General features: G+C 45.1%; 1 protein-coding gene across 10 annotated transcripts in view; it reads left to right on the top strand.

The window, feature by feature from the left end:
- HIC2 (HIC ZBTB transcriptional repressor 2) overlaps positions 1–27,423 on the top strand; it is a 142,890-nt gene that overhangs the window by 20,620 nt on the left and 94,847 nt on the right. Inside the window, exon 1 of one of the 10 annotated variants that reach the window (XM_084819631.1) lies at positions 19,797–23,431. The exons of the other annotated variants lie outside the window; for them this stretch is intronic. The gene's annotated coding sequence lies outside the window, so the exon portion shown is untranslated. Of the gene's footprint in view, positions 1–19,796; positions 23,432–27,423 lie in introns of those variants that run through there. 10 annotated transcript variants of the gene reach the window in all.

Below are 27,423 nucleotides of genomic sequence, written 5' to 3'. Positions count from 1 at the left end.
ATTTATCCGTTCTTTGAACAACCATCTTGATATGCAAAGATTCTTTGGAATTGAGTGTTGTACCAGAAGGAGGAATGATAACTTGCTTGTGAGTAGTCCCATTGACTTCATTGAGCCTTACTGCTGGATACGGGCTGTGTGGGCATCTCTCCCTACCAGCTGATCTACAAGCTTTCATATTCATATAGCGTCTGCATGTGCAGATAGCATTGCATATTTATTACATTGCTATATTTATTTTAGAAAATGTATACACTGCTTCCCACTTAAAAAAAAAAAGTTGGTAGTAATGGTAATTTTGGGACTTAATGCTATTTATGGTTACTGTTGGTAATGTAGGTAAGTTTAGGACTTACAGTATTATTGACAGCATGGGTGTTAAGGATATGGGGGTTTATGAATTTAACAAAGATATTACTTTATAATTCAGTAGTTGGCTTAAAGATTTTCTGTAGTGATGTACTGTATTTAAAGTGTGTGTGTACATAGAGCAGTACTGGATACATCCATGTGCTAGTGGAATGTACTGCTAGTGTGATGGAAAAGGAATGGAAAAGCTCTTTTCCGGAACCTGGAAGGAAATGAAACGCTTGTTTCCGGAAGGGCGCAGATCAACGGAGCTCGCAGAAGGGAACTTGGCTGACCTGCTCCATTCCGGAAATGATAGTTGCCGCTCATTTCCTGGGTCATTTTTGGAACAGCCAGTTCCTGTTGCACAAGCAGTCAGTTCTGCTTGTGTGAGAGAACCAGCGGAGGTGCAGCAGCAGTATAGGATACTGCCCATACATACCTAAAATCTGAAATTGTGCATATTAAAATAATTTATTTAAATTTTGTTTAAGTTTCAAAAATAAAAGAGGTATGTAGCTGAGAGCCAACGTGGGTTTTTTCCCCTAAAAGGAGAAAAGATAAAGTAGCAATGGCCCCTCCTGGCATATGTTCAGTGTGCAGTGTATCAGGTGATGTTGGGGAGTTTATGGCAGTATAGCCGGTTCTCCCCCCAATTTTATCCTCATAGCAGTCCTGCGAGTCTGAGAGATGATGACTGAGCCAAGGTCACCCAGAGAGCTTCCTGACTGGGAATTCGAACCTGGGTTTCCTAGTCGAGCGGATTTAACCACTATTCTGCCTTGGCTCATGAAGCATTGTATGCTATCACATGCTGTTGTCCATCTGTTTCTTCGTTCTTGTTCCTCTCGGGGAGCAGAAGGGAAGGAGCCTGCTAGCTGGTTGCTTGTCTGATGGTACTTGAAGAACAGCTCACCTCCCTGCCGAAGTGCCTAAATAGTTGGCAATGATTTGGGTATTGTTTATGTTGGCGAAAGGCCATAGTTCAGTGGTAGAGCACATGCTTTGCATGCAGAAGGTCTCAGGTTTCATCCCTGGCATGTCCAGGTTGGGCTGGGAAAATTCCTGCATGAAACACAGGAGAGCCACTGCCAGTTGGTGTCAACAATACTGGGCTAGATGAACCAGTAGTCCGACCATTATAAGGCAGCTTCCTATGTTTATATCAATGAGTTGCAGGGGGCTTTGAAGCTATCGGGTGCAGCCCCCTGCTTCCTGCATGAAATCCTTTATGCTTTCCAGCCATTCGCTGTTTCAGCGATGGTTCTACTCTCTGGTTCCTTGATCAGAACAGTAAGATTCCGGTGAGGTCTAGCCCTAGGGTTTAATTCTGGAACTCTTTCCAAGATGCTAAAGTTGCCACATTTGCAGGATCCTGTTTACCAGTTCACATCTCCCAAATGTGATTCTGAGAGTGCCCAAATAGCCAGGATGTCTGAATCGGGCTGTGATGCTACACTGTAAATTCAAGCTGCGGTATGAAAAATGCCATCAAATGAACCAGTTAGAGCGGGCTTCAGAATGGACATATATTTAGCACAAGATCATTCTTTCTTTTTAAGACTTTAGCCTTTAAAAGTGTGTAGTTTTGAATGCTTGACTGTTTTTATTGTTGCAAGAATTAATCTTTTTAAAAGCCTTGATGGCTTTTTAGCTAGCAGATAAGGCAGCACAGAAAGGTTAACAATAAATAATAAATAAATACACAGTGAAGATGCAGGGCCGCTTTTAAACGTGTGGGTTCCCTAGGTGTTTCTGACCTATCATGTACTACTATTTAAGGAGGTCTGAAAGATTCAGCCCCCTCATTATCAGTGTGAAGCAGGAGATGCAATCCACACCCATTCACTCCTACTGCTGGCTTGGCAGTTGCAGCTGTGCCTCAGTCTCGCACACTCCCTCCCTCACTTCTTGACTTATGCCATCCATAGGTCAGTCTTCCCTAACCTGATGCCCTACAGATGTTTTGAACTACAACTCCCAGAATTCCTGGCCATTGGCCCTGTTGGCTGATGGGAGCTGAAGTCCCAAACATCTGGAGGGCACCAGGTTGGAAAGGTCCTCCATGGGTGGTAGTGGGTGTCGTTGTCCGAACCAGAGAAGTGACGGTGGTGCCAAACAGTTGTTAGACTTTCCAGTTCTGGGTTGAAGGCAAACAATAGCTTGCCTAGTTTGTACATAACATGCTAGTTATTATTGCAAATCAGCAAGTGATGGAGGAAACTGCACCCTTAAAGGTGGCCTAAAAATAATTTTAGATAGATAGATAGATAGATAGATAGATAGATAGATAGATAGATAGATAGATTTGGGGTTCACTGCCCTGATGGCCAAGTCATGGTTTTGTTAGTGATGCCTGAACTGTGCCTTAAAGCAGGGCCAGGGGTCCTGGGGCCTTCCAGTTGTTGACTGCCAACTCTAATTTGAGGAATGGGCAATTATTGTTGTTAGGAACATAGGAACCTGCCTTTATACCAAACTTTAAATCAGAGTATGGGCCAAAACAGACATGTCTTTAAATGTGTGTCCCGCAGCTACGTCTTGTTTAATTTTTACTCTTGGGTAGGTCCAAGGCCCCAGTCAGGATTGGGACACTAGCATGGCTGTGGGGGGGGGGGACTTTTAACATCAAGACTGGCCCCTGTGGCTACTCTAGAGTAAAATGAAAAGACATAGCTGCTAGACAGATATTGAAAGGTTTGGCCCCGTTTGTTGTCTAGTCCAGCACTAGGGCTGTTTGCACGGAATGGTGGCATTTGGCTGCAAATCATGGGTTAATTAACCCACAATTTCTCGGGATGCGCACTGTCAACAAGCCACTTCCGGTTTGCAGCAACAACCCGTGAATGCCCTATTCATAGGCTGTTAGCGTGACATCCAAATCCGGACACTTTGGGTTGTTCCTAGGTTAAACAACTCAAAGTTAACCTAAGAACAAACCATGGGTTAACTTTGTGTTGTTTAACCCATGAATAACCCAGAGTGTTGGGGTTCGGACATCACGCTGACAACCTACAAATAAGGTGTTTGTAGGTTGTTGCTGCAAACCAGAAGCGGCTTGCACATGCTGTATGACCCCGTTAATTAACCCACGATTTGCCACCAGACCCTGTTGTTATGTGTGAACCAGGTCTACTCTGGCAGGAGGTCTCCTGGGTCTTTCTCATTGCCTATTACCTAATTCTTTTAACTGGGGATGCCAGACATTGAACCTGGGGCCTTCTGTATGCAAAGCAGGTACTCTACTGCTGAGCGACTATCACTTGTTGCTGGTGTTAACTGTGGCTGGTCTAGAGATCCGCCAATATTTTCCAATCTACCTTCTGCCGACGCATGTTTTATAGTGGTGCTATCTTTTTACTTAATTTCTTCTTCATTTTTTTTTAACGTGTGAATGTTTGGCCTAACCCTCACATTTCAAATCAAAGTCAGCTAGAACAGTTCGATCTCTTGAATGTCGTAGACATTTATTTTTATTTGTACAGCATTGTTGGCTGCAAATAGTAACAGTTGGTTGCAGTAACTTTGTTTTCACTGTTGTCATAAGTGAACAATTTTTTGAGCAGGGGGTTGTCATTGGCCCACTTGTCTCACTCAGTTGCAGCTTTACTCAATTTCATGTTTTCAACATTCAACCGTTCGCAGCCAAACGATCAGTCTTGCTCATCATCTGGTGGATTTATTTGCTCTGTGTCAGTACGAGCAAGTTATCTCAGCAAACTGGTTATAAGAACCAATAAACTGAATTTCCAGTATAGCTTTCAGATGAAATTAATGCTGCTGAATCTGACCTTAGAAGCTCCCTGCCCCCCCATGTATAATAATAATAATAGTACTACTACTAGTAGTAGTAGTAGTAGTAGTGGAGGAGGAGGAGGAGGAGGAGGAGGATTGGATCCAGATTTCAGTGTGAGCAACTGCACTGGAGGAACTGGACTTCCCTGCTCCCCTCCTTCCCGTTGCAGTCTGTTGAGCTCCCTGAAAATCCTGCAGTCAGGAGACCCTGCTGAATGGGGAGAGGGGAGGTGGAATCCTCAAAAATTGGGCAGAGGGACCTACTGTGAGCAAATCCTTCCTGTTATAGAAAGCAGATCCTGGATCTGACATCATGATAATACTGATAAATACATTTTCGGTCACCTTCCAAGGCCCTCCTCTGAGTGCCCCTGCCAAAGGAAGCTAGATGGATGGCTACAAGACAGAGTGCCTTCTCAGTAGTGGCACCTCACTTGTTGAATAAACTCCTCAAAGAGGTTCGCCTGGTGCCTACGTTGTTATCTTTTTGGTGTCAGGCAAAGACCTTTCTGCTTTCCCAGGCATTTTAGACACCGAGTTCTAGGTTATTATGGCAGCTTTATTGATTCCTGTGCTCTTTATTGTTTTGCATTATATTGTATTTTATTTTTAAAAATATTTGTATTGCATTTTATATTTTTAATTGTTCTGTGGCATTGTCGGTTTTTTAACCGTTCATAATCCGCCCAGAGAATATTAGTTACTGGGCTGATTAGAAATGTAAAAAATTAATAGGTAGATGATGATGATAAATGCTGAAAATGGTCCCATCCTCAAATTGAGTCGTTGTTGAGGTGTCAGATGCTGAATTAATTTAAAACAAGCAAACCCCATTGAATCCTAGAACAGTAGGGTTCGAAGGGGCCTATAAGACCATTGAGTCCAACCCTCTGCTCAGTGCAGGAAACACCACATACCTCAAAGCAGCATACATCTTCCACATATCTTCAACTATGACTCCCATCAGCCCCCAGCGAGCATAGCCATAGCATGGGGCAGTCTGCATTAAAGGGTATTGGGTGATTGGCAAGCTTGAATCCTTGACTTTGCTGGTTCTGCAGAGTCTTGGTGGTAGAGAAGTAATCCGTTTTCCACCTCCTCTTTGCAGAACAATACGTGAAGCAGGTTTCCTCGCAGTTCCAGCTTCAGCGATCCTTGTTTGCTTTCTAAGAACAAGCACAACAAAAGAGGATTCTTGGCAATGGTGCCAAAATAAGGGATTTGTGTTTAACGAAAGAGTGGGCAATGAAAAGAATAGAGTGAGTGGCATTATCGCTTGAGCTTTCCTGTCAGCTGTGATGAAATGGCAAACCGTAACTTGGGGGGCCCAGTATAACACATGACAAGACAAGACTGGTGTAACAGAATAGTACTCGTGTATGTGTTTTTAATTGTGTGCACACACACTGTTATTTTATGAAACCATCATTTCTATCCCACCCAGTAGCCAAAGCTCTCTGGGCAGTTCACAACAATTAAAACCATGAAATGCAAGACAATAAAATACAATATAAAAGTTTAAAACTGCAGTACAAAAAATAAAAAGTAACCTCATAGAACCTAGTAACAGTGTAAAGGTTTAAAACAAGGCACTAGGTTTAAAACAGAAACCTCATTAAAAGAGAACCATATTAAGATAATGTTTCAGTGGTATTTTACCCCATATAAATGAAACAAAATATATGAGAGTTGTTCAGACAAGTGTTGGAGATGTGGGGGAATGAAGGCTGCCTTTGTTCATGTATTTTGGTCTTGTCCTGATATAAAGAAAATACTGGGAAATGGTCTTGCAACATATTTATGAAATGACGGGACATGAGATACTGATGGACCCATTGTAAGTTTTATTTAGACATGTTAAAGACTTAAATTTAACCTGTGATTTGGAGCTTGTTGTTAATCTTTTTAAATAAAATACTGATTGGTAGCTTCTGGAGAAAGACAAGGATTCCGTCTAATGAAGATTGGTTTAATGAGGGTTTGGGATACAGTTTATATGATAAAATTGACTAGGGGAGCAATCCTATTGGAATAGGCAGCCGCCTCCGAACTCGGAGGTGACCACCTATTGAATGCAGGGCAGGTGGAGCGCAGAAGGGATCCTCTTCTCTGCACTGTGGCCGCCCTGCATTTGCGGCTAGATGGCCGATTTTGGCTGTCTAGCCATGGGGCCTTGGAGCAGGACGGGGCGAGGCCTGACGATGTATAGGAAGTGTCAAAGCAACTTCCGCACTCCCTGCCCCTTCCCCCCGGAACACCTCCTTTTGCCCCGCTCTGCTCTTGCAAGTGCGGACTCGGGGACAATCCATGCCACTAGAAGGGGGAGGGGACACAGTTTTCCGGGAACCGACCTTGGAGCTTGGTTCCCAGAAACAGAAAAATCCTATGGCCGTCTAGCTGCTGTCTAGCGGCCATAGGACTATGCCCTTATTTAAGAAGGTATAAAGAACGATCTACAGAGCAGATCAGGGCTAAGCAACACGTGGCCGTCCAAATGTTTTGGCCTACAACTCCCATCAGCCCTAGCCAGCACAGCCAATTGGGGAGAGATCATTTGGGATTATTTGGGATCTCTGAGAGATCATCTCTGTTAGTACCGTTGACATCAAATAACAGATCGAGGGAGTTGAGTACGCCCAGACTTTGGGGACTCTGGAATTAAATGGAGATATAAGTCTACTGCTGATAACGTTTTTTCACCCTGACAACTGGAAAAGGAGCAAGGGGATTAAAAGTACAGGGGTGTGGATTTAAGACAAATACGAACCAAAGTTTCTTAACTCTCTCCTCGGTACGGTAATGGAGCAGGCTGCCTGTGGGGGTTGTGGAATCTCATTCCTTGGATGCCTTCAAGACAAGGTTAGACATGTGTCTGTCTGGGATGCTTTGGGTAGCGGCTAAACCTGCCCCAGGGCAAAGGGTTGGACTTAAAGGCCAGCTGGATCCTTTCTAATTGTTCATTTTGTATAATTCAAGGTTAAGAAGGCTGAAGGGGCCCTCATGAGAGGACATCAATATAGCTAGCACCTCTTTGATTGTACAGACGCAGAGTGTAGAGGAGCAAATTTCACATGAAATGACACTTCTTGGACTGAACCAGTGCAAAGGGGTCGGGGTGCATGTCTGGATGCTAGCATATCAGGGTTCTGGGTTGATGTTCTTTATATAGCACTATCCGTCAATTTATTTGCAAGCCAAAGGCCATTGATAAAACCTATATGACTTTGCAAAACATATAACAGAAATGACACAATGGAGTAATGGAACAATTAAAAAGACAGCTTAGTGAATCTGAACCAAAAGACACCCAGGCCTTTACACCAAAGAATCACATTTACAGCTAACTGCGATGGCAGTTAGGGCTAGAGCCAGGGCTGGTGCCGGAATCCAGCGGGCCCTCAGCATAGTGCTACCAGTGGAGCACAAAGACCACCCTGGGCCCTCATTGGCCGTATTCCCCCCAAAGGCAGTGCCTGATTGGTTCAGGTCACTGCTACTCAAAAAGTAGCTTAAACAAGAAATTAGAATGGGGTGTCATGGGCTTGCGGGCTCAGCCCAGGCACTTCCGTTTGCCAGTTAAGTGGATAAGCGAGGAGGTGGAGGGTGGCGGCAGCTGCTACAGAGGCAGGGATGGACCCCCCTGAGCCTCTGGGCCCTCAGCAGCTGCCAGTCTATGCTGACCCCTGGTTTTAGCGCCAGGCCTGGCTTTAGCACAAATTTTTGAAGCTGCCAAGGCAAAAAAGCGTAACCTGCTGGGCCACTTGAGTATCTTGATCGATGCACCTGGTGCTTTTTACATGCTCTAAGATGACTGAGTCTTGTCCCAACAAATTTACAATCTAAAATTTAGGAGGGGGGGGGGATGGAGAATATTTTGTCGCTGCCTCTCCACTCCCACCAGTGCTAAATGCCAAGTTAGGCTGTTGAACTTCAACACACTTGGGGCTTTTGTATACATCTGAACATTCAGATTCTATGGCTTGCAGAACCAAGTAGAGCGGGGCCCATATTGGGTGCAGTTATCCAGTAAATAGCTCTCCCTGCTGATTCTTCAGTGCAGACATGTAGGCTCCAGGGTGTGTGAAGTCTAGAGACATAACTGCAGGAGGGAAGGTATATCTAACATCATTTGTGGAGCAACGGTGTTGGTTTGGGCCTCTGCCACCAGCTCTAAGTTCTCGTCTTCAGCTCCTTCAAACTTTCCCTTCAGATTAAAAAAAACTCTCCACTCTAGACTGGAGTGTGTTTTCTGATGCTCTATTTAGCTTCATTGGCATGGATTTCTGGGGTGAAACCAACCCAACGCAGGTGGAGTAGCTCTTGCCACTGTTTTTTTTGTGGTTTTGTTTAAGTTGCCCAGGTCAGATGAGGGCATTGTAATCCTTAGACCAAGGGTGCAGAACCTCTTTCAGCCTGAGGGCTGAATCCCATTTCAGAGAAAGTCTCAGGGGCCAGATTCCAGTGGCAGGTGAGGCTGAAAGCAAAAGGGACAGGACCAAGGGGAAAGGGGGGCTGGGCCAAACATAGAAAACATACCAAGACGTTTTAGCTTACTGCCAGTAAGAACATAAGAAGAGCCGTGCTGGGTCAGACCAAGGGTCCATCTAGTCCAGCATTCTGTTCACAGAGTGGGGAGGAGGGTATTCCATAGAAAAATTTTGTACTGGAACAGTCTTTCATATTCACGGATGTATACACTCTTTTAAATTATTTACCTGCTTCATGGAAATGAACAAATGGTCAGCATAAATGGATTCTCTGCACCCTTTTGACAGCTAAAAGACTGATACTACAACACTGGAAGGTTAAACACTCACCCCTCATAATGCAATGGATTGAGGACCTTACAATGCTATCAGTATTTGAACAGGTGGGATATAGACATCACCTTCAAATGGATACTTATTTGGATATTTGGTCCACTTTTGTTGAACCCCTTGTAAAACTGGTAGAAAGCTGTATGCATTTCATACAAATCCGTGTGTGTGTGTGTGTGTGTGTGTGTGTATGTGTATATATATATATATATATATATATATGTATGTTGTTTGTTAAATGGGTGCCATGGCACTTGCAGGTGCTGTGTGGGGGACCCCTGTTTTAACCTTTTAGAATGGGAAAAAAACTGCACAAAAGTTGGGAAATCAAACAGTTGATGTTTTGGGGAAAGGGGAAAGGGGGCGTGGCCATCCAGCATACCCCTGGGCAGGCTGGCTTCCCTTCTGAAGTTCTATACCCCTTGCTTAGACAGTTGCCTTCTCCCTGGAGTTCCAGAGTGGGAGAGAAAGGAGCAAGTGAAGGGCAAGTGTGATGCCATTTTGAGTTGTTTTATGAGGTGGCAAAATGTGCAAAAGACTTCCTTGGATATAAACAGATCATGAAATACTGGGTGGTTGAAGCTGGGTGGTTGAAGGAGCACATCTGAACTGATGTCCCACTGGTGATGCCCCAGTTGTAGAGTGTTCCCCCACAGACCGGTTTGCCTGGTGCCTACTCTTCTGACTTTTTGATGCTAGCCTAATACCTTCTTTTTTTCAATTTCCCCAAGTCTTTTAGGCTTAATTTTGAACTTTGCTGATTTTTTTTACGCTGGTTTAAGATATTTTTAATGCCCTTTTTATGTTTTGTTCACATTTGTAATTTTAACTGTTTGCTTTGGGTTTTTAAAATAGATTTTTAAGCATTTTTCTTCTGCTCTTTAGCCCCCAAAGACAGATGGAAATACCTATACTAACGTAAAAATGAACAGATTGAAATTTTGGTAAAAGTCTGTAGCCTGGTTTACATGCAACGACAACCCAAAGTATGGGTTGAATATGGGCTGTTGTTGAATTTTGGGTTGTCGTTCTGTGTGGATCCTGCACTATGGTTTAACTGTGGGTTGTTAACCACAAACAGCCCAGGAAGAGAACCCATGGTTTGTTGCTGGGTTGTGAACTCTGGGTTGTTTGTGGTTAACAACCCATAGTAAAACCATAGTGCAGGGTCCATATGTAATGACATCCCACGGTTCAATGACAACCCATACTCTGGGTTGTCATTACGTGTGAACCAGGTCTATGTGTTGCACATCAGGGAGAACAAATGAATCAAACTTGAGTGGGAAAATTCTGGTGATGAATAGGAGAAAAATTGATAATAGATAAGAAAATGACTGTACCTGCCAACCATGATTGTGCTCCATCAGTCAGAGGGGAGGAGAGGGAATGTGGATCCTCTTTGAATCCATCTACAGTGGACCTCTCAATATGGTTTGTTTGGGTGTGTAGGTGTACCCTCAAATTTAATCCCTTAAGTCTCCATTTGTGAGCATTTATAAAAACGTGTATTCTTACTTGAATAAACTTGTACCACTAGGAGATTCATCACCCCCCACACCTCAAAGCTAACCTAATTCTCAACAAACCCACCCTGGATTTGATGTACAAACTGGATTAGAAAGAGTATAACTTGCGGTGATGGGGAGATAACCACAAAACTGTGTTTTGTATTTGAGGCATTTATCCTTGATGAGATTTGCAGTGGTTATATTTGAATAAGGGGGGTTTCTCTAGCTGTGTGTGCGCATTTCTTTGCTATTTGGGAATGAGAAGTAAGCAGCCTTGAAAAATGGATCCACAAACTCTTTATTTACTTAAAACAGTTTAAGGCTGTTCAGCCAAAAATGTTCCGAAACTTACAACATCAGAAATCAGATAGTCTCTGTTCTCAGTTTAAAAACTAGCCTGCATTTTTTTTAAAAAATGTGCATGGCCCCGATTCAGTTCAGGACCACCGTGCACTGGGAAGGGGGATTAAAATTTCCCACCACCACCACCATTTGCTTCCCGAAATTAACAAAAGAAAAGACAAAGGGTTAACAAAAGGAGGCTTTTTTCTTTTTTCTTTTGTGAACTCCCTCACTGGGAGTGGGGGATTTGGGGTAGCAAATGGTGTGTGGGATAAAGGTTAGTCCCCCTCTCTCAGTGTGTGGTAGTAGGACTGATCCGAATCGGGTCCACGCATGCTTACACTAAAGGAAAGCTAAACCTCAGCTACGCAATGAGCGTAACAGGTTGTTTGGCTTAGAGGTAAATTTCTGCTGAACCTAGCAGATTCAATGTTGGAGACGCTCTCAAAGACCACGTTCCAGTAGTGGGTGGGACTGCAGGCAAAAGGGGGGTGGAGCCAAAGGCAATGGGGCGGAGCTAAACTTCTAAAAAATACCAGCATATTTAAACTTAGAAGTTCTTTCTGCCAGTACTTAAGCCTTAGCAGAGGCATTTCAACCTTTTTAGAATGGGGAAAAGACTAGAGCTGTGCACAGATGGCCTCTCAAAATTCTCCAGCCTCTTTGTGGGCAGAGAAAATGGCGGGGGGGGGGGGAGACAATTTCGCCCAATTTCTCTTTGGGGAGGAGGAGAAATTCTCCAACAGTTTCTCACAGAGAGGGCTCACTATTGGCAGGGGTTGTAGCACAGCTTCTTTCTTTTTTTCCTAAGGGGTTTTGGTTTATTGCACCACTTCTGTAAGTGGCAAGAACATCAACTGTGCTGAGGCTTCCACTCTTCTGAGGCAGAATTTTGAATTTCTTTTGGTGGTATTTTTGAGCTTACGTAATCACTGGGAGGTGCCCGAGGGTGCTGTATGTGTTTTCTCTCTGTTACACATCTTTCCATTGCTCTGCAGCCTCCCAGGCTTCCTGCACTTTCTGAACTGAAAAAGCCCCATGGGAGGAATTATCTCACAATGTCTTCCTCATGATGGCTTTAACTGAAGCATGGGAAGCCAAGGAGGCTGCAGGCTGCCACAGAGATTACTGTACAATGACGGACAGGACATTCACGCACACTCCTCAACCACCTCACAAATAGGGTAAGCACAGGAACCCCAACCCAAGCCACAAGAATTTATCTGAAATTTCTCCTCCTTTGAATTTCTTCCTGAGCCATTTCTTTTCTATCAAATTGAATGAAAATGGTCAAAAAATATGTGGAAGAAAGTTTTGGCTCAGCGCTAGAAAAGACTGCATAAAAGCCAAGAAACGGCCAGCTGATTGGTAGCTGGGGGAAAGGGGTGGAGCCAGGAGAAGGGGCATAGCTACCTCAAACTCTGGATGGCTGGATTGGGCCCACAGACTTGAGGTTCTGCACCTCTGCGCTTCTCCTTTTCTCTTTTCAGTTGTAATTATTTTATTAACTGGGTATTTTTAATAGTGACTTTAAATACTTCATTATGTAAACCGCTTAGAGGTTTCGTTATTTCAAGCGGTATACAAGTATTATTAACAAGGTGTCTTGATGTATTGGTTGCTCTTTGGGGGTTTAGTTGTTGTCCCCCAGTTTGTATATTTGTTTTTGAGTGCATTGGAGATGTAAGCAAGTATGTTGTCTCGGAACCTTCTGTCAGATGTGGAGCGAAGAGCATTTTAGCTTTCAAACATAGAGCAAATTTTAATCTTCATGGACGTTGTAAAACAAGGATAGGAAACCTGGGGCCTCCAGATATTTTGGATTACAACTCCCAGACTCTGTGACCATTGACTGCGCTGACTGGGGTTTGTGGAGTTGTAGTCCGAAAGTTCTGGACAGCACCAGTTTGACCACCCCTGCTGTAAACCATGAAGGCGTTACTTTAAAAGGGGTTCCTTCAAAGGTTGCAAACATAACTTTGGCTAGAATTGGCATCTCTTCTGGAGTACATGTAGTGGTGGTGATGTGGCTGCTTCATTTGCATATTACTCTTGCTTTTAGATTTGCCCTCCATTTTTACAGAACTCTTTAACTGGGTCAACATGCACACCTCATACAGTACTTCCATTTTGAAGGGTACCGTAAGGATTGCATTCCCCCCTCCCCCAGCATGTTCCTCCCAGAGTGCTGTGATCAACATTTGAGGCGCTCTGCGTGGCATTCCCTGCCAACTGCAGTGTGGAGGGCATCCGCAAGGAGCAGGGCCTTTTGAGCTGTGGAGCCAACCTTAGCCCTATTTGGCATTTGATACCTGTGGGCCTCCATCCCAGTGAATGGAGCCCTGTATGTGTACTTGTGCCCCCCACACACACTGAGTGATGTCGGATGGATGTGGGGAATGGGCAGTGCTCGCGTAGGCATCTAGGTGGCGGGGCCAGCTCATGCATTCTCGGCACATGCTCATTAATGCAAAAGCCCATTAAGACCTGGCTAATCAGAGAGGTCTTTGGTGTGGGCCAAATGTGGCTGGTTGCTAATTTCCCCCTCATAAATGCTCATTAATGAGGCAAAAGCCGCATTAAGACCTGGCTTTTCAGAGATGCCTTTGGTGTGGGCCAAATGTGGCTGATTGCTAATTTTCCCCTCTTTCTGTTCTGTTGGTAGTAGAGTTATTCCCCTGTGGTTTGCTTCTGCGTTGCTTTTATTGTGGCGGCTTGTTTCCACTGTGGCCCTCACGGGGGTTGTTGCACTCTCATAATCCCTGACCATCGGCCATGCTGGCTCGGGCTGATGGGACTTGAAGTCCAACAACATCTGCCACTCCTTTTGTTTCTGCTGTTTGTACCTTGATTTTTATTACTGAGAGTTAGTTTGCGCTTCTGTTGTAAGCTGCTCTTGTTTTATATTTGAAGACAAGCAGGATAGCGCTCGTTCGCAATAAACAATTTGCAATAATCCTATATCTGACTCAGCCCCCCCCCCCCAATCTAATTGTTCCTCATAAAACTAAACAAGAAATGATGGGATGCACTGGGGGGAGGAAATCAATTTTCCTCGTAGTGTTCAGTATTAAAAGCCTCTGAAAGTAGAGTTTTTATTGAGGCTAACAAACAATTTATTATATTATAATCTCTATGTGCATGGGTGAGAGGCTTTTTTTTTATCGGGGGATTAGTGTAAACCAGAGGTAGGCAGTGTGGTACCTATTGCAGCAGTGTGAACCTGGACACCTTTCTTGGTATCGGCTGAGATGCCCTAGCCCAATTTTTCTTAGTGGGAATGAGTTGCCTGGTAGAGGAGAGTGGGGAAGAGAAAGAGTTTGCCTTCCATGACCCTGGGAACTGTTGGTACAAAGGAGGAGTTTAGTGTGTTGGGGCTCAGACCCTACTTCTGCCTTGTTCTCAGTCTTTTGGGCAGGTTACTTGTCCTTTGCCACACCTCCTATGGCAGCCATTTTGTGATGGCACCTTGGACAGTTTCTCAAATTGCCAAATGTGCCCAAAAGCCCCCAAAGGTTGCCTATTCCTGTTCTAAACAAGATATTGTGTGTGTGTGTGTGTGTGTGTGTGTGTGTGTGTGTTGGGTGGCAGGGAAGGTCATTATGTATTAGTTACGTAACTTCTATAAATATTACTGAAAATGTACAAGAAGGTCCTAGTATACAAGAAGGTTATCCTAGTGCGTTTACGCTCATCAGCCATGACAGTGGCAGGCAGGAGCCGGTTTACTTAGTGAGTGGTTCAAGAAAAGAATGGCTGCCGTTTTTCCATGATGTTGCCACAAGTAAAAGGGCTGGATGCTTTCATTTGTGTGTGTTTTGTTTTTAAAGTGAGGTTAAAAAGAAGTTCAGAAAAGGGGTCTGGAAAACTTGGTGAGGGGATTGTGCACACACACACACCCAGTCTCTTGTGGTTACAGCCTTGCAAGTCTGCCTCATCTGGAGTCTTTTACAATGGTCTGGGAATACCACCTCACTTACTTCCGCCCATGGGTGCAAGGAAGGCATCACTGGCTGGTGTGGATGGGTGATTTCCCACCTTTGGCTAAAATAGGGGGGTGACGTACGGTCTGAATCACCTCTTGACATCTCTCGGGTAACCAGCTTGAGACCTGCTGTGGTTTGGACCCTAACTGTAGCCTGTCTTTTATTTATGTATTTATTTGTAATGCTTACATACCTCTTGATATAATAAAATCCCTAAGCAGTTTAAGACATGAATGGGGGTGGGTTGGTTAGAGTGGCAGCCATGCGACAAGGTGGTCATCATACCTTTAGCCTGTCACCCTCCAGGTGTGATGGACTACAACTCCCATAATCCCCAACCAACATGGGGAGGCTGGCTGAGGGTTATGGGAGTTGAAGTCCGACCACATCTGGAGGGTGCTGGTTGGCGAAGACTGGCTTAAGATCTTTAACAACCTTGGGTGTTGCTGTTTCTTCTGCTTGTTTCCATTTTATATCACTTTTATAAAGAAAGACAGATTATATACATATATAAAATAAATAATAATAATTATTATTAATTTCATTTCTATACCACCCAATAGCTGAAGCTCTCTGGGTGCTTCACCAAAATAACAAACCACAAACAAGATAATAAAATACAGTATAAACTTATTAACATACAAAATTTGAAACAATTTAAACAGCTAAAATAGTTTCATTAAGATACTAGGCCTGATCGAGACAGCTGATATAAACAACTTAGGACCAAGATACCTGGGAGAGCACTTTCTCCCTTACCAACTTGCCTGGTCACTGAGATCATCAGAGGGCATGTTTCTGGTGGTTCCACATGGACCCATGGCCTGATTGGAGTCCACCAGGAAAAGAGCCTTCAGTGTGGTGGCCCACTTGCTATGGAATTCCCTGTCTTAGGAGATCAGGCAGGTGCCAACGTTGTGTTGCTTTCGGTGCCTCCTGAAAACATTGCTATTTCAGAAAGCATTCCTTGAGTGACCAACCATGGTCTATCAAACTTGGCTTTATCAGAACTCGGTTTCTTTAAAAAAAAAAAAAAAATTAACAGGGATGTTGAACCTCCTCCAACCCAGGGGGCAGATTACATTTTGGAGAAGCTCTCAGGTGGCGCATTCCAGAGGTGGGTGTGGCCAAAGACAAAAGGGGCGGGACCAAGCTACCAGCATATTTTAGCTTAAAGCTTTTACTACTCGTAACTAAGTGTAGGAGAGACATTTCAGAACAGGGGGAAAGGGCACAAAAGCCAGGAAACAAGCCAGTGATTGGTGGTCAGGAAAACCACCCTGAACAACCCAACAACAAGCCATGGGTTCTCAAGGTGGCTTGTTCAAGAAAAATAAGCCACACTGAATGGTTAATGAGCCACCCTGCAGAAAATGTCCTGGATTCAGACAATATGCAAACAACTAGTTCAACAAACAACCCATGGTTCAACAACAACCCACACTCAAGCACTGAATGTGGGTTAGTGTGTTGTGTGAACCCAGTCATTGGCTCTTTTTTCCCCCTTTAGAATCGCAAAGGAGGACAGAGACATACCTCTAATTTTTATGCTTCTCCCATATTGCTAAGCATTATGTAGAAGGGAGAATTTGTGCAGCTGCAGGTTCTCATACCAGGGTCAAAAATCAACACCTGGCATCTTTTCTGATTAAAAGAAAAAGAAACACTTGTCTTCTGCACCTGGTCTTCCTTTATTTTCTTTTTCATATTTCTTCTGCCTTTCCCCCAAGGAGCTCATGGTGACATGAAAGGTTCTCTTCTCTCCCCTCCCCACATACCTTTACAACAACCCTGTGGAACAGGACAGCGACAGGCCACAGGTCACCCAATGTGGGTTCGTGCCTCTGGGCCTTTGAACCTGGGTTTCTTGGCCTAAGGTGCTAATCCCTATACCACAACTGGCATTCTTTTTCTTCCTCTTTCCAAAAAGAAGCCCAAGCAAACAAAAGCAGTGGTAGGACCACAAGTACGAACTCCCTTAGCTCAGGGGTACAGAACGTTTTTCAGCTGGAGGGCCGAATTCCCTTTTGGAGAATCTCTTGTGGGGGCCGTGTTACAGTGGTGGGCAGGGTTGAAGGCAAAATGGGTCGAGTCAAAGGCAAAATGGGTGTGGCCAAAATGCCAGCATCTTCCAGCTTAAAGCTTTTACTGCTAGTAGCGAAGCAATCTTTTAGAATTGCAGGGGAGTAACCGGGGAACTACCAAACAATCGGTGGCCAGGGAGAAAGGGAGTGGAGACAGCAGGAGTGGGCATGGCTTTCTGGGAACCTCAGAGGGCCGGATTTGGTCCCCCAACTTAAGGTTCCGCACCCTTGCTTTAGCTTGGTGTAAGACCCATTTGTAGTCCCTCACCCACCAGCGGAGTCCTCTTTTTATTTAATAGTTTCCAGCTTATCCAGAACTTGCAACCCTTCTTTCCTCCTTAAGTAGCTTAGACCAGGAGTTGGAATTATATGGTCAGCAGACCACAGGTGGTACCGATACACATGACTTGCATTGACTGGTCTTAAGAAAACGAATGTTTTTTCTGTCCTGTTTGAAATGCACTTTCTTTCTCTGTCAGTGCCAGGGGTGCCACTGGGCAACAAACTGTCTGGCTCTTCTCTGCAGGACTCCCTCTCTACCACTCAGAATTTCAAGTGAAATTGTTGAGGAGAATGGAGCAGGCACAACTTTGCAAAGATAGACGGTTCTTTGTGTGTGTTTTCCAGCTCTTCCCTCCCCACCCACCCCTGGAAACATGACACTTGTCACATGCGTTTAAAATTTGGTTTCATGGGGAATCAACAGCTTCTTAGCTTGGCTGGTCAAACAAATGGAGCCAGGGCGTGTGATAACTGACTTCATTCATTCCTTTCCATGCCAGCTCTTCCCCCACCACTCCCTCACAGAAACGAATTCTCTGCACAATTTGAGATTAACTTACATCAAAGGCTCTTGAAGAGCGGTCTGTGGCCCACCAATGGCCCACCAGGTCCATTCAAGTGGTCCACATTTGCAGAACAGTTGAGAAAACCTATGCTTGGCCCTGCCTGGCCTTGATTGGTTTGCTTTTTTTCCTGGCAGAGATTTGTAGCCGTTTTGACCAGGGCCAGGTTATCGAAGAGGCTAGGAGGCTGAGATGTAGGGCCTGTGATTTTCATAATACAACACTGGTACAGTCTAGTAATCCCCCCCCCCCAAATGTCAGTTTAAAGGGGCTTTTCTCAGCAGCATGGCCTAGGCCTCATGATTATCATCATGAGGTGTTGGTTTTGATGATGCCAGCATTAAAAAAAAGAAGCTATTAAAATATGAGTTATTTTTCCTTTTCTACTTATGTTTCCAATTATTTTTATTTTTATTTATGGGGGAAGGATTGATCAATGGACTGAGTGATCAGCTCAGGACACTGGACTGAGTAATCAAGAAGGATTGCTGTTATACGAAAATAAGAAGTACGGTGAATGGCTACCAGAGAAAAGGCCTTTTTGGTGGCACCTTGGTTGCCTTTCTGAAAGGGGCTTACCTGGCACCCAGGTTAGGGTCTTATTCTCCCAAGCATTTTGAGTCATTTAAAGAGCTTCTGTGTGTGTGTGCGTGTGTGTGTGTGTGTGTGTGTATTTGTGGCAGCTGTTTTAATGTTTTGCTGTTTCTGGTCTCCTTTTCACTCAGCTACTTAATCCTTATTGTTTCAGCCATTTGTTGTTGTTGTTCAGTCGTCAAGTCGTGTCCGACTCTTCGTGACCCCATGGACCATAGCACGCCAGGCCTTCCTGTCCTCCGCTCTCTCCCGGAGTGTGCTCAGGTTCATATTCATTGCATCGGTGATGCTATCTAGCCATCTCATCCTCTGACGTCCCCTTCTCCTTTTGCCTTCGGTCTTTCCCAGCATCAGGGTCTTTTCCAGGGAGTTTTCTCTTCGCATTAGGTGGCCAAAATATTGGAGCTTCAGCTTCATTATCTGTCCTTCCAATGAGCACTCAGGGTTGATTTCCTTTAGGATGGACTGATTTGACCTCCTTGCAGTCCAGGGGACTCGTAAGAGTCTTCTCCAGCACCACAGTTCGAAAGCATCAATTCTTGGGCGCTCAGCCTTCCTTATAGTCCAGCTCTCACAGTCATACATTACTACTGGGAAAACCATAGCTTTGATTAGACGGACCTTTGTCGGCAAGGTGATGTCTCTGCTTCTTACTATGCTGTCTAGGTTTGCCATAGCTTTCCTCCCAAGGAGCAAGCGTCTTTTAATTTCATGGCTACAGTCACCGTCTGTGGTGATCTTGGAGTCCAAGAAAATAAAATCTGTCACTGCTTCCATTTCTTCCCCTTCTATATGGCAGGAAGTGATGGGGCCAGATGCCACGATCTTCGTTTTTTTAATGTTGAGTTTCAGACCAGCTTTTGCACTCTCCTCTTTCACCTTCAACAAAAGGCTCTTGAGATCCTCTTCGCTTTCTGCCATTAGGGTGGTATCGTCTGTGTATCTGAGGTTGTTGATAATTCTCCCAGCAATCTTAATTCCGACCTGTGATTCATCCAACCCGGCGTTTCTCATGATGTACTCTGCATATAAATTAAATAAGCAGGGCGACAATATGCAGCCTTGTCGTACTCCTTTCCCAATTTTGAACCACTCGGTTGTTCCATGTCTGGTTCTTACTGTTGCTTCTTGACCCTCGTACAGGTTTCTCAGGAGACAGGTAAGATGGTCTGGTACTCCCATCTCTTTAAGAATTTGCCACAGTTTGTTGTGATCCACACAATCAAAGGCTTTAGCGTAGTCAATGAAGCAGAAATAGACGTTTTTCTGGAATTCTCTTGCTTTCTCCATGATCCAGTGAATGTTGGCGATTTGATCTCTAGTTCCTCTGCCTCTTTGAAACCCAGCTTGTACTTCCGGTAGTTCTCGGTTCACATACTGCTGAAGCCTAGCTTGTAGGATTTTGAGCATCACCTTGCTGGCATGTGAAATGAGTGCAATTGTATGGTAGTTTGAACACTCTTTGGCATTGCCCTTCTTTGGAATTGGAACGTAAACTGACCTTTTCCAGTCTTGTGGCCACTGTTGAGTGTTCCAAATATGTTGGCATATTGAGTGCAGCACTTTAACAGCATCATCTTTTAGGATTTTAAATAGCTCAGCTGGAAGATTGTCATCTCCGCTTGCTTTGTTGTTAGTAATGCTTCCTAAGGCCCACTTGACTTCATTCTCTAGGACGTCTGGGTCAAGTTCAGTGACCACACTATCATGGCTATCAGGAACATTAAGATCTTTCCTGTATAGTTCTTCTGTGTATTCTTGCCACCTCTACTTAATCTCATCTATTAGGTCCCTGCCTTCATTGTCCTTTATCATGCCCGTCTTTGCACAAAACGTTCCCTTCATATCTCCAATTTTCTTGAAGAGATCTGTAGTCTTTCCCATTCTGTTGTTTTCCTCAATTTCTTTGCATTGTTCATTTAAGAAGGCCTTCTTGTCTCTCCTTGCTATTCTTTGGAACTCTGCATTCAGTTAGATATATCTTCCCCTTTCTCCCTTGCTTTTCGCTTCCCTTCTTTCCTCAGCTACTTGTAAAGCCTCATCAGACACCCACTTTGCTTTCTTGCATTTCTTTTTCTTTGGGATGGATTTCGTTGCTCCCTCCTGAACAATGTTACGGACCTCCGTCCATAGTTCCTCAGGCACTCTGTCTATCAGGTCTAATCCCTTAAATCTATTCCTCACCTCCACTGTGTATTCATGAGGGATATGTTTTAGGTCATACCTGAATGGTTTAGTGGTTTTCCCGACGTTCTTCAATTTAAGCCGAAATTTTGCAAGAAGCAGCTCATGATCTGAGCCACAGTCAGCTCCAGGTCTTGTTTTTACTGACTGTACAGAACTTCTCCATCTTTGGCTGCAAAGGACATAATCTGATTTCGATCTTGACCATCTGGTGATGTCCATGTGTAGAGTCGCCTCTTGTGCTGTTGGAAAAGAGTGTTTGCTATGATCAGCGTGTTCTCTTGGCAAAACTCTATTAGCCTTTGTCCTGCTTCATTTTGTACACCAAGGCCATGCTTGCCTGTTATCCCAGTGATTTGACTTGACTTCCTACTTTAGCATTCCAATCCCCTATGATGAAGAGGACATCTTTTTTTGGTGTAAGTTCTAGAAGGTGTTGTAGGTCTTCATAGAACCGATCAACCTCAGCTTCTTCGGCCTCAGTGGTTGGGGCGTAGACTTGAATTACTGTGATGTTGAATGGTTTTCCTTGGATTCGTACTGAGATCATTCTATCGTTTTTGAGATTGTACCCCAGTACTGCTTTTCCCACCCTTTTGTTGACTATGAGTGCTACTCCATTTCTTCTAAGGGATTCTTGCCCACAGTAGTAGATAGAATGGTCACCTGAATTAAATTCGCCCATGCTTGTCCATTTTAGTTCGCTGATTCCCAAGGTGTTGATGTTCAATCTTGCCATCTCATGTTTGACCACCTCCAGCTTACCTTGATTCATTGACCTTACATTCCAGGTTCCTAAACATTATTGTTCTTTATAGCATCGGATTTTCTTTTCACCACCAGACACATCCACAGCTGAGTGTCTCTTCGGCTTTGGCCCAGCCTCTTCACTCTTTCTGGTGCTACTTGGAAATACCCTCTGCTCTTCCCCAGTAGTATATTGGACACCTTCTGACCTGAGGGGCTCATCTTCTGGCGTCATATCTTTTAGCCTTGTGATATGTTCCATGGGGTTTTCTTGGCAAGAATACTGGAGTGGGTTGCCATTTCCTTCTCCAGTGGACCACAGTTTGTCAGAACTCTCTGCCATGACCTGTCCGTCTTGGTTGGCCCTGTATGGCATAGCTTATGGCTTCACTGAATTACGCAAGCCCCTTCGCCACAACAAGGCAGTGATCCATGAAGGGGGTTTCAGCCATATGTCACAACAAAACAAAGACAAGAAATAAGAAAAGCCATTACAGCAAAGCTAAATATTGACAAAAACAGTAACTTAACTTGTACGGCTAAGAAAGCATAAAGTTGCCTCAAACTTCGGAAGCAGAAGAGGCGAAATCCACCACTACCAGTAGGGTCATCCTGTTGTGAGAAGTCAGCAGAAATTATTTTTATTTATGTAGTTTTGTACTCATTATTTATTCTTTGGTTTGATTTTTAGGATTCCTTTTGATTGTGTTCACTGTGTACAACTCTGTGTCCAGAGGATGCTGTTAACTGGCAGTATACAAATTTTGGAAATCAAACAACCAAGAACTTAGGACCGTAGGAAGAGCCAGTGTGGTGTAATGGTTAGAGTGTTGGACCGGGACTCAAGAGATCTGGGTTCTAGTCCCCACTTGACTGTGAAGCTCACTGGGTAACTTTGGGCCAGTCCCTGACTCTCGTCCTAAGCTATCTCACAAGGTTGTTGTGAGGATAAAAAGGAGAGGAGGAAGACCACATAAGCCACCTTGGGTTCCTTGGAGGAATAAAGGTAGGATAGTAATGTAATAAATAAAATAAAAATAAATAGGAAGCTGCCCTATACTGAGTCAGATCATTGGTCTGTTTAGCCCGGTATTGTCAACACGGACTGACAGTCACTCTCCAGGTTTTGAGGCAGGATTCCTTCCCAGGCCTGCCTGGAGATGCTGGGAATCGAATCTGGGACCTTCTCTGCATGTAAAGCATTTGCTCCACCACTGAGTTACGGTCCTTCCAGCCCTTCTATCTTGAGATGCTTTTTAACTGGAGATGCCAGGTACTGAGCCTTTGCCAATTTCTGCGTGTGCCTTGCCGCTGAGTTAGTTTCCCATTGTCAAACTTGTTCTCTGCTTCTTGGTGATAAACAGCCTCATCCGCTTCTCCTTCTTCCTGCTCCTTGTCCCCTCTAGGGATGTATGGATTGTGTCAACTCCATCCCATCTGTGTTTCGTGGATTGTCAGGTGCCTTTCATTCCGTCATCCGCCCACCGACGGAATCGGCGGGGGGGGGGGGGTTTCTCTGAATTTGCGCAAATGCACATTTGCATAAATTCGTACATACGGAAATGTACAAATTCCCCCCAAATGCACATTTTCACACTTTAGCCTATGGGGGAAATGTGCATTTCTGGCTGGGTTTTTTAATTTTGTGTATTTTTCTACAATGAAATTTATGCAAAATTCAGGGAAGTTAGAAAAATGGTCTACACGTTTGTGGAATCCACCCGACGGGAAAAGCCAGTCTGCTGCAAAATCTGCAGGTTGGGTTCATGAAAATCCAAACTCATTTGGTTCTGTTGAGGATTACTCTGACATCCCTAGACCCTGTGCCCTGCCTCCCTGCAGTATGGGAATGAGCCAGGTATACATGGTATGAGAGGGGTCCTCTTGCTATACTTGTATGTATGTATCGGGGGGGGTAGTTAAAGAGAGCAGGGCAAAGATGAGCAACACAGATTTGTGGGGGGGGGATATTGGGCTTGGGTCTGGAAAAGCCTCGCTAGCCCTGAATGTGACTTGAGGCAGGGTTTTTGTAGCTCCCTCTCTCTCCTTCCAGCATGTCGTGAAGAGCTGTGTGTCTCCCTGAGGGATCTCCGTTGCTGGAATATCTGGCCCCTTTTGGGCCCAATGGATTCCCGTGGTGCTCCTGACTTGGCTTGCATTAGCAAGCTGAGCTGGAAGGTTGGTCCCGAAATCTGGGAACTTTTTCTGTTTGGCGGGTGGGGTGGGGGTGAAAAGCCATTTGCACAAATTCTGGCTGAAATTGACGTAATTTGCGCAAATTGCAGCCTCAGTTTACACAAATAGCTTTACACACATTTTTCAAAGCAAAACCGGAAATCAGCGAGTTAGTCTGTCTTGCTACAGTTTGAGTCGGGCCAGCTCACCGGAAAGAGAGCCGAAGTCCGGGTGGCCGAGTTGATGAAGGCTCAGCGAGCTTCACCCCCTGGACAGATCCCCCCAACATCCCTAGTCTCCCCACCCCCTAAATGCAGATATGCATATCCTTGCAAGTTAGAACTGGGTCCACAGCACTTGACTTTTTCGCACACACTGTCCCTTTCATGAAAATGGGTAGAATTCTGTAGATCTTTTCCCAGATCCTGAACTTCCGATAGATGAAATAAATGAATCGGCAGCTTTCCCAGATGTGGCGCCCTCCAGATGTGTTGGACTGCAACTCCCATCATCCCAGGCCAGAATGGGTTTTGTTCAAAACATCTGGAGGGCACCACGTTGGGGGGTGCCGGGAGAGCGAAACGTTAATAGAAGCGCGAGCCTTTCCCGTGCAAACACTGTGATCGTTCCAGGCAACAGGCGTTTATTTAGCTGAAGGAGCAGTAGCCAAGATTACGGGCATTATCAGTACAGATAAACAAAGGCTGGGTTTCCAAAATCTCTGCCCTGTCCATTTTATCTGGAATCCTGTTTCAGAGACCGGGAGAAAATGCCAGATCTGCTTGGAGATAGAGAGCAGCTTTCCAGGAGAATCTGCCAACAGACTTTGTCAGCAGCAGAAGCTGTGGTTTGGGGCCAAGCACTGGAGGGGTTCTTGGTTTCCTTGCTTCAGAGTAGCACCAGAGCTGTTGCAAAGTCAGAGCAGAGAGGTTCCAGAGCCTATCCCTCCTACTGCCATCTTTGCTGCCTTCCCCCTAGCATCTGAAGCTTCGAACAACGTTGGTCATGTGGTTTTATTCCTCTCAGGATGGGGATGTTGCGGGCATCCAGCTGGGCTTCGAGTTCTGGCGAGAAATCACTGGCTTGGCCCCCCAGACACCAGTCTGCAGATCCCAGTGCTTACCTGACTTGGCACACGCCGATTTGGACGAGCGCAGGGATCCCTGATCCCTCGCTGAGCTGCAAAATGGCAGCTTGGACATTTTTGTGAAGGCCAGTTTTATGTAAATGGCAGCCATAAAGCGACCATTTACGCAAGATTGCAGGCGTAAATGGCCTCTTTACGGCCGCCATTTGCATAAAACTGGCCTTCACAAAAAAACTGGCCTTTATGAAAAGGCCAAGCTGCCATTTTTACGCAAAATGGCTGCTTGGCAAGGGATTGGGCGGCTGCGCACCATGTGCTCGCGGACTTCCCGGCGATTTGCTGCATCTGGCGTGCAGGGCCAGGTAGCCAGTGGGGGTCTGGCGAGCGGTATGCGACCTGGACCGTGGTGAGTTTGCCCATCCCTACCTCAAAAAGAGTGGCTTTCCCCTGCCGTTCAGTTCCATTTATTGTCCCAAAGGTTTGCTGTGTCCTGCATTCCGCTCTTGGTGGATTCATAAACACAGGCTGTTGGATCAGACCAAAGGCCTGTGTAGGCTAGCGTCCTATTTGCCACAGTGGCCATCCAGATGCCTATGGCAGGAACTGGAGAGCCTGTGACTCCCGAGGCCTCCCTATTTGCCCTGTGGCTTCCCTACAACACCTCGCCCTGGGGCAGTAATTAAGCTCTTTAAAAGCTTTCATGGTGACACTGGAAGGTTTTTTCCCCCCAAGGCTAATTGTTGCTGGAGGGAGGTTTTCAGGGGAGTGGCAACAGAAGAGGGAAGGGTTAAACCAGGGGTGGGGAACCTCTGGCCCAGGGACCAAATCCGGCCCTCCTGATGTCCCCAATGGCCTTCGCCCCGACACCAATTGCTTGGTGGTTTTCCAGCTTTTGTTTAGCTTTTTCCCCATTCTAAAAGGTTGAACTGTCTGTCTTAACGGCCTAGTAACTGGCCGTAAGAGCTTTAAGCTACAATAGGCCAGTATATTTTTTTGGCCCCGCCCATTTTGCCTTTGGCTCAACCCACCCCTTGAATGCAGCCCCTGAGAGCTTTTCCCAAATTGAATTCAGCCCGCCTGCTGAAAGAGGTTCCACACCCCGGGGTAAAAACCCTTCCCTCTTTGCCTGCTGTAATCTTGTCACTGAAAATCATCCCCACACCTTAGGTCCAATGGGAGGCTTTTTTCAAACCCATTTGTTGAGCAGGGGTTGTGTGAGTGTGAATGAATAAACAAATGGTGGTGTACAAGGGAGAGAGAGTGTGTGTGCCCGTGTGTGTGTCTGTGTGTATCTGTATGTGTGCCTGTGTCAGGTGGCCCCACCGCTCACTTTTGGCTTCAGCCGCTTTGCGCGTGCACGCACAGACACACACACTCGCTCATATACATACACACTGCCGTTCATTTATTCATTCACGCTCACACCCACCCACTCAACAACTGAGCTTGAAAAAAGCCTCCCACTGGAGCTAACGGGAGGCTTTTTTGCAACCCTGTGGGAGGTTAAGCTGTCAGAGAATATGGCCCTCTGGCTGAACAAGGTTCCCTAACCCTGGCCTATGTGCAGCTCACAAGGAGGGCATGGGGGCAGTACTATTGTTCTCCCAAGAGTGGTATTGTGAGGCATGTCTAGTTGCTGTGAAAGGATCCAGACTGGGGCCAATATCAGCTCTACACCTTCCTCATCCGCCTCCTGGATCCAAAGATCCTGGATACGAGAGCCCTGATGCATCAGACCAAAAGCCAGTCTAGCCTAGAACACTCTCTTTGTTTATTTATTCAAAGTACTTTTTTATCCCTCTCCTCAGCCAAAAAGGCTCCTCGAGCTATGTATGTGCAGTCCGTAAAACAGAACAGCCCCCTGCTTGCAGGCTTACAATCTAAAAAGACACGACAGACAAGGAAGAAGGGACAGGGAGGGAAGAGGAAAAAAACCAGACTTTCAGCAGGGCTGGTGGAATGGCCCTGCTTTGGCTCTCCTCTTCCTCTGACCAGCCTGTTTCCCACAGAGAGAAACTGATAAGAAGGACCTGAGGGTAATCGTCTTTTCCCAGTGTGGTTCCCCAGCAACTGGTGTTCAGAGGCATACAGCCCTTGATCTTGGAGGCAGCATATCGCCATCATGACAAGTAGTCTTTGGTAGCCTTATCATCCACAAGTTTGCTTAAATTAAAGCCACTGTAAGTTGGTGGCGGTCACTTCACCTTGTGGCAGAAACTTCAATAGTCTAATTATGTGTTCTGTGAACAGTACTTCCCCGTTAAATTAAAAAGGTTTAATTTCTAAAACGTAACTCTGGAATTCAGGCATGTGCCGGTCATTTCAGCTTTTCAGCTGATTTGCATCCATTTCCCCACTTCCTACATTACTGATTTACATTAAACAATAAAACATTGCTGCTCCTAACGACCATCAAATCTGGCTTGTGGTTGCATGTATGATCGCATCAAGTCTCTTCACATGCACTTGTGGGCATTGATAAAGCACAACACCAAACCTTGATCTAAGCATGCGTATAATCGCATCAAAATGGGGGGGGGGCTTTCCCCTATGTTTGATCGATGCATTGGTGCACATCAGTAGAGGGAGGGAAGCAGACATTAGGGGATTAAAAAGATGTGGCCAGCACTGCATGTATCAATGCTGTATACAAAGTACATTAAAAAAGTGGAATGGTGGAGAATTTCAAAGGCATCAGTTCCACTTCAGAAGCAAAACCAGGGGTGAAATCCAACCTAAGTCCTACGTACAGTAGACCCATTGAAATGAACGGGACTTAAGTTAGTCATGACTAACTTAAGACCTGTTCATTTCAGTGGGTCTACTCTAAGTAGGGATGAGGTTGGATTTCACCCCAGATAATTTAGGCTACAATCCTATACCAGTTACGTGGGAGTCAGTCCCACTG

This window comes from Heloderma suspectum, chromosome 13 (assembly GCF_057233095.1).
Source record: "Heloderma suspectum isolate Gila_16-S chromosome 13, 16-S_ref, whole genome shotgun sequence".
Classification (NCBI taxonomy): domain Eukaryota; kingdom Metazoa; phylum Chordata; class Lepidosauria; order Squamata; family Helodermatidae; genus Heloderma; species Heloderma suspectum.
Note: the sequence above shows the minus strand (reverse complement) of the source record. Positions and strands in the feature narration are given on the sequence as shown.